Source organism: Archocentrus centrarchus, chromosome 17, assembly GCF_007364275.1.
Source record: "Archocentrus centrarchus isolate MPI-CPG fArcCen1 chromosome 17, fArcCen1, whole genome shotgun sequence".
In the NCBI taxonomy this organism is placed as follows: Eukaryota; Metazoa; Chordata; class Actinopteri; order Cichliformes; family Cichlidae; genus Archocentrus; species Archocentrus centrarchus.
The window spans coordinates 12,178,985-12,186,920 of NC_044362.1; positions in this window are offsets into that span (position 1 = coordinate 12,178,985).

Consider the following 7,936-nt stretch of genomic DNA (forward strand, 5'->3'; position numbering starts at 1 on the left):
CCTTGTTAGTGTTTTTCCTTCTATTTATTTATTCATGTTATTTTTCACATAAATGTAAATTTACTGTAGCAATGCCGGACCTTACAGGCGGAGGAAAAAAGGAAGAAATAAAAAAGAAAAATGGTCAGAAAATAGAAAAAGATAAGAGGACAGAGCACAAGCAGAAAACCACAATGGTTCACCAACTGCTGCAGCTGTAAAAAAAAAAAAAAAAAAAAGAAGAAGAAGAAGAAGAAACATACAAAAAACAAAGAGGGATGGAAAATATATATACATAAAAAAAACAAGAAAAAAAAACATGGCTACACAAACCAACAATTTTGTTGCGCTGTGGTTGTGTTTGTGTGAGTGTGTAATGTCTGTGTTCCTGTAACAAAATGCAGAAAGCTGCAGCAAGCCCCAACTTGTCAGTGATATGATGCATACATGTGTCCGTGAATGTATGAGGTGTAAAGCTGTGTGTGAAGCTAGGGTGCTGTTAAAACCAAGGGGACAGATGTGACACGAGCACCCGACCACACGTCGTCAGTGCCCACCCACCCAACAAAAGGTGGGTGGGCACATAAAAAGGTGAGGTGCAAATAAAATTGCAGACAGGGTCCCGTGTGTCTAATGATGTGTTGTGAATCATAATGACTATGATGTAATTAAAAAGGAGAGGCAAGTGGCCGCACATGACCTATGTGACCTACAACCTACGAGTTTCCCACACCTCAGCACAGGGCATGGTGAAGCACCGCTGCTGCGCCACCACTTCCACCGCAGAGGGTAGCGTACTCAACACCAAACACCCATTCAGTTTGTGATGCATAGACCAATAACCAATAAACTACGTGTTACATATATTTGCCTCTGTAACTAATTCAAGGATGTAAAATGCAGTGTGGGGGAAATTGCGATACAACAACTAAGGCATGTGGTTAGGTCTTCACATATCCTCTGCCAGAGCTTCTAAACAGGCGTACAAGATCACATAGCATCCAAGTAAAGTAAAGGGCTTCTCAGCCATACACTTCACATTTGAAAAATTGGTAACACTTTATAATATGGCCTGCAACTAAGGATGTAATTCCTATAATTCTCCTACAATTAAATGGAATTTCAATGTACTTTGCTTGAAATTATAACATAAATAAATTTACCTACAAATACTTAGCAGTAGATACACTAAAATAATGGGGTAACAATTCAAGTTTTTACAGGAAGAAATAATAATGCTGTAAGAAATTTGCGTAATGCGTAACTCACAGGTATTTTACAGGAAAAGACACAAATTATATTCTAAGTAATTTTACATCGTGCAAAAGTGGATTCTTTCTTCATTCATGTTGATCCAGTTTGTTTGTAGTTTTACTCACAGGCCTTGTGAAAGTTCTGGTTAATGGTTGAACAGTGTTTGTGAAAGAAAAAAAAATACCAAGTTGGACTTGGCTCCATCCTTGTGTAGCTACTGCTAAGTATTTGTAAGTAAGCGTACTTAGATTGTAATTTCAGATAAAATACATGGAAATATAATTTCATTCTAGGGGAATTACACCCTTAGTCAAAGGCCGTGTTATAAAGTGTTACCAAAAAGATTAGTAAATGGGAAAGTGCCTTAGGCCTGCTTTTCATTAGCCAACAAGGGGTTAGTAACTGTTGTTAGAAAATGACTTCCAGCACTCATTTGTGTAGAAGTGTGAGTGAAAACAGCTCTTAGTGCTCTTAATTCATGACTTAGTGAATACTCCTCAGACTACTTCAACTGCTAGTTTCAAGTCATACTGAAAATAAAATTCATTTTGTTCAATTATTCAGAAAGGAAGAGAAACCAGCATGTGCTCATTGGGTAACCATATGTGATTGATAAGTCAGCAGCAACTGCTTTTGTAGTGTCCTCAGTTACACAGTCAGTCAACTGTTTGTGACATCTGGTTTCAAAAAGCTGAGATCGTGACAGTGAAAATGCCCAGTTTGAGTCTTCACAGTGGAGCTTCACTGTCCGGTGGTTTTATTTTATATTCTGTCTATGAGTGCAAGAATCACTCTTGCTGTCATTTAAGGTTGCACAGCTTCTCTCCTCTGTTCTCAGTTCACTATGTGAACTACTGTGTGCTTAAAACGCCTGCATGTGCATGTTCTTTTTTTCTTTTTTTTTTTGACGGATGATTTAAAAACTTAAAAAACTTAAACAATGGGATTTTCTGTTTTTTAAGTGGGCCGCAGCACTCTTGACTTTTGGGATCCACTGCTGTAAAGCTTTGAAAATTGAAAATGGAGCTTTCACATCACAAACACATCAGAGAGATATGCTGATAACACAGCATGCTCTGATTTGTGGACAGGCAAACACAGTAAAGCTATTGTCTGCATACCAGCACAAATAGCTGTGTGTTTAAAAAAAACATGTTGAAAAACTAGACATCAGAATCACAACATAACCCAGTCTTTATCACTTGACTTTCATGTGACTGGTCTAAGGCAGTTGCAGCATTTTCATTTAATCAGTCAGGTTTGTTGCTAATTTTTAGCTCTGTTCTAGTCTTCATCCTCTCTCTAGTAAGAAATCTGGCTCTGGCTCCTTACTAGCAGCACTATGTTGGTAAAATTTTAAAAACTGCCAGGGACCCTGGAGTTGGTTAATTAGTGATTTTGCTGAAAGAGCTGAATGATGTTGCCGAAAATGACCCTGATGAGGCTGAAACAACAAGACTGAACTGATAGATGCCAACAAAGCTCTTCGTGAAGCTCAGAAAAACAGGTTATATTTCTTTGTCACTAGGAACACCTGATATGCTACACAGTTATCTGGTTTGTCATCCATCCATCCATCCATCCATTCGCTTCCGCACATCCTGTTCAGGGTCGCGGGGGGGCTGGAGCCTATCCCAGCTGTCATAGGGCGAGAGGCAGGGTACACCCTGAACAGGTCGCCAGCCTGTTGCAGGGCCAACACAGAGGGACAGACAACCTTTCACACTCACGTGCTCAGTCATACCTATGGGCAATTTAGATTATCCAATTAACCTAACCCCAGTAAGTGCATGTCTTTGGAATGTGGGAGGAAACCGGAGTACCCGGAGGAAACCCACGCAAGCACAGGGAGAACATGCAAACTCCACACAGAGAGAGGGAAAGGCCTGGGCCAAGGTGGAATCGAACCCAGGCCTTCCAGATGGTATTCTAACTGTGAGGCAGCAGTGCTAACCACTGCGCCACCATGCTGCCCGTGGCGTTATCTGGTTTGTCATCACAAACATAATTCATAAAAGACAGAAAAAAATTTTGAACAGCTGTTTGTTTGTTGTTTGTTCTTCGATAAATGAATGCACCCTCATCTGAGCTCATCCTCTTTATCAGGCAAACTGGAAAGTTTATTTCAAGGAAGCTGCCATAGACTATTCACATGATCCTGGTGCATTCAGTCCTAGTGACATACCTTTCTCTAATAACACACACAAAAATCATTTTGTTCTTTGAAATGATCAAATTGGTTGAGTAGTATTAAACCACATAGCAGTTTTGTTTTTTTTTTTATCTCAGTTTGGATCCCACCATTTACTGAAAACTGCCACTGCTAGTAGAAAATATATCAAATCAAAGGGCGGCTCATTATATTTCAGTAATGAGTCATAGATTTCTGACAAAAGGCATTCACTGCATTTTATTTAACATTAAATTCCCTGAAAGACATGGACATTTTATTCAATATCTAAAATTTTAAGAAGAGATGGGCATATTTATTATAATGTTACAGGTACTTTATATAGGACAGTTTTGTTCAGGGGACCTTTGACGTCACACCTGGTGACTGCTTTGGGTGGGAAGTTTAAAAAAAAAAAGCTTGTGTAGCCGCCGCCATCGCCTCATCTGTCAAAGGATGTTGTGATGTTCTGTAAATTGGAAGCATATGCGGAAAATGTCTCACAGCCACTTGCTCATGCAAGGCATCTGTTGCAGGCAGTTAACCGATAGCATCCGTGGGAGGGGTTTGTACATGTGAGATATGACTATTACCCCACCTCTCTAACCACATTTTTTTTTTTTAAACTACCCTTTTTTCTCCACAGCTAGATATGAGTTTGGTGCAAAAGTCTTGAGGAACCCCTCATTTATTTATATTTTGCAACAATTTGTTAAAACATGCAAACATAAATGGAAATGCAGCATATAAGGCAGAAACAGAGTTTGTACTGTTCTAATAAGCATGAAAGTGAATATTTGGTGTGACCACCTTTATCCTTAAACACAGCCTGAACTTTCTGAGGCAGCTTTCTTCTCATTTCTTTCAGTAGTCTTCAGGAATAGTTCTCCAGGCTTCTTGAAGGACATTCAAAGCTCTTATTTGGATGTTGGCTGCATTTTGTTCTGTTCTCCATCAGGATGATCTCACACTGCTTCAATAATGTTGAGGTTCAGGCTCTGGGGAGGCCAATCCATGACTGATAGTGTTCCACTGTGTGCTTTTCTATCCAGATATGTTTTTACTGGCAGTGTGTTTGGAGTCATTGTCAGGCTGACAAATGAGATTGCTGCCAATCAGACTCTTTCCAGATGGTATTGCGTGGTGGATCAAGCTGATCGTACTTTTCTGCATTCAAAATTTTATCAATTTTGACAAGATCTCCAACACCACTGAAATGCAGCCCCAAGCCATGACAGAGCCTCCACTCTATTTTACAGATGGCTGTAGACAGTGAATTTGGACTCATCACTCCATGACACCTTTTGACACTGATTTTCAGTCCAGTTTTTCCTTCCCATTGTCACCAAGTCCTTGCTCACAGGAGATCATCAGACTGTTGGGGTTTTCTCTCTAATATTGTACATTCTTAACATCACAATATGAAGTGACTGTTGTTGTGAATTGGCACTACGAAAATAAAATTGAAATGAGTTGAATTAAATCTAGAGGTAGCTGAGATATTTCAGTTTCAGCCACAAAATATGTTATGCTTGAGGAAAAGGGAGGGGACCCTGTCAACAGGAATCAGCTGGGAACCATGAATGAATTTGACGGGTAATTATTTTTAATATATTTTCAAATATTTACCCATATGTAAAATGTCTGGCCTCTTGTTGAGGGTAGAGGCAAGGTTGGGGGAACCAAAGTCAGTAGGTTCTGAGGATCATGAATGTGCATACCAACAGCTGTTGAAATAATTCAGTCTGAAATGCTGACTAATCAACGCACAGATCATTAAACTAAGGTATAATTTGTTAACACTTTATAGTACAGCCTGTGACAAAGGTTGTAATTCCCCTGTAATTAAATAGAACTTCACAGTATTTCATTTGAAATTACAGTGTAATTATATTTACCTACAAATACTCAGGCACACTAGAATGAGGGGGTAAAGTCAGGTTTACACAGGAAACAAAAGAAATAATTATACTTTAAGTAAATTTAAGTACTACCTAATTAATTTTCTTTAGTGTGTACTTCCCCATCTTAAATACGCTGTACTTTTCAGGGCTCGGACCGTATTACAGAGTAGACTAGTCTTCCTTTTTTACATCTTTGTTTAATGTTCATTTTGTTGATGTGCGTGATGGATGTTCTATTATTCAACTGTCTTTTTATTTTACCAATAAACGTGTGATAAGGACTTTGACCCTGTAATGATGAAGCCAGGTCTTTTTTCCTTTAATAATCACTCTGAACATAACGTTCAAGAGGAGTGTACAGGAAGTGTCTCCTTTCTTGTGAAATACCTGAAGTTATGCCAAACTTAAAATGACTCATACTTACAGACCACTTAAATTTACTTACAGTATGATCAGTTCTTTGACTTGTTGCCCCCTTATTCTAGCGTATCTACCTTTAAGTATTTGTAGGTAAATATAATTATGTTGTAATTTCAAATAAAATAATTGAAAATCCATTTAATTGCAGGGGAATTACACCCTTGGTCACAGGTCATACTATAAAGTGTTACCTATAATTAATATTTCTAATTTGCCATAATTATAATTTCTTTTCCTGTGTCACATGAGCTTTCATTCCATCCATTACCAGGTAATGTCCCTTAAATTTCAGCAAAAAGAAAAAGAAAATAGTGCTGCAGATGATCTGGAAATGATTTCACCATAATGCAAACATAAAAGTTTTGGAAATTACCCATTTAGATAAGAAGCATACCATGATTATATTGACTTCCTTAATCAAGATAGACAGAGATGTATGAACATGATGTCACGAAACCACAGATGCCGCTTCAGAAAGGCCTGTATCAAGAAAAACCCTCTTTGGTTTCAAGTCTTTTAGAGGAAGTTAACCGTCAGGGAAAACACAGCATAGAAGTGCAGGATGTTCATATCCACCTGCTACCAAGTTACCAGTGAGTAACCACATCTTCTCTGCCAGCTTTCACTGAAAATGAAGCAGAATTTTACAGTTATGCTCACGTCAGCAGGCCTCTGTGTAAAGAGAAGTCAAATACTGAGTCAAATAGTACACCATCAGTAAATATATGCTGAATCAGACTACAAATCACCCCCCCCCCCCCCCCCCCCCCCCGGGACATTTATTTGAAATCCCAGGGTGTGTGTGTGTGTGTGTGTGTCTGTCAGATCAGGGCAGGTACTCATCCTTATGAGCCAACAGCTAGTAAGAGTCCTATAAATACACAGCAATTTGTGTTATTAAACCTTTAAACGCAGCAGCTAAGCTTTGAAACTCTTCCACAGTGAACACAAAGCTGAGTGTTCATGTAGATTCTTCTTCATGTCGGGACGCGTTCAGCATCAACAAAATTATATCAGGAGTAGATAAAATGAAGCAATGAGGGTTTTTTTTTTTTTTTTTGTATGCGCTGCTATTTGGTTGCATCAGACTTCCTCAGGCAGCTCAATATATCTGATGTGTCCGCACTTTTTTTTTTCTTTTTTTAAACAGTTTAAATATGATTAGATGTTCTTAGTATACACATACGCTGTACAGGGCCCAAAGGGAGTGTAACCTGTTGAGGAGGAGTTGTTCATCCAGAGCCGGGCTAGAAAGTGGCAGTGTGTTTGTAAAGTAAAAATGTCTTCAGATACCGTTCGAATGTATTAGCATTTCAAATATGTTCCAGTTTTAAGAGAGATATTCTAATTATGACCCGACTGTGAAACTTCCTGCTGTTTCAGAAACATCAACACATTTACTGCAGACTCACAAATCTAAATTTCAGACTGTGCATCCCAATGCCTTCTTGTATTAATACGTTTCTAGTATTGAAAGATTGATTATTAAAGTTGCCTAATAACATATCAAATCAAGGTTTATTTGTCACATGCATGGTCATACAAGGTACAACTGGCAGTGAAATGCTTTGACTACCATCCTTACACTATAGCACAAGATGGAAGATACAAGATTAGATAATATAATAATCTATCTTAATGTTGGTAACTTTATAAGCTGCCAGGGAGCCTGCAGTTGGTTTATTTGTCATTTTTCTGAAAGAGCTGAATGATGCAGCCAAATGTGACCCTGATGAGAATGAACCACCAAGATAGTGTTGAAACACTCCAACAAAGCTGTTTGTAAAGCTGAGAGAAACGGGTTATATTTGTCACTAGGACAAACGCCTGTTGTACTACACAATCATTTGATCTGTTTAATCATACATATATTTACTGCAGCCTCTTTAAAAGCAATATTTTCAGAAAACAAACCCCAGCATAATTCCTAAAAGACAGTGTTCAGAAAAATTCCCTATTTGTTTGTTCTGTAATAAATGAATGAACCATTATCTGAGCTCATTCTCTTTAACCAGCCAGACTAGAAAGGTTATTTCAAAGAAGCTGCCATAGCGTCCTGATGACACACTTTTCTATATTAACGCACAGAAATCTCATTTTGTTCTTCGAATGATCGTCATTAGCAGCCAAACTGGAACAGCAGGAGTCCAATAGCAGCAGTGAAATGTTTTGATTTTATTTTTGTGGAGTGCAGTTTTTGGATCACTCC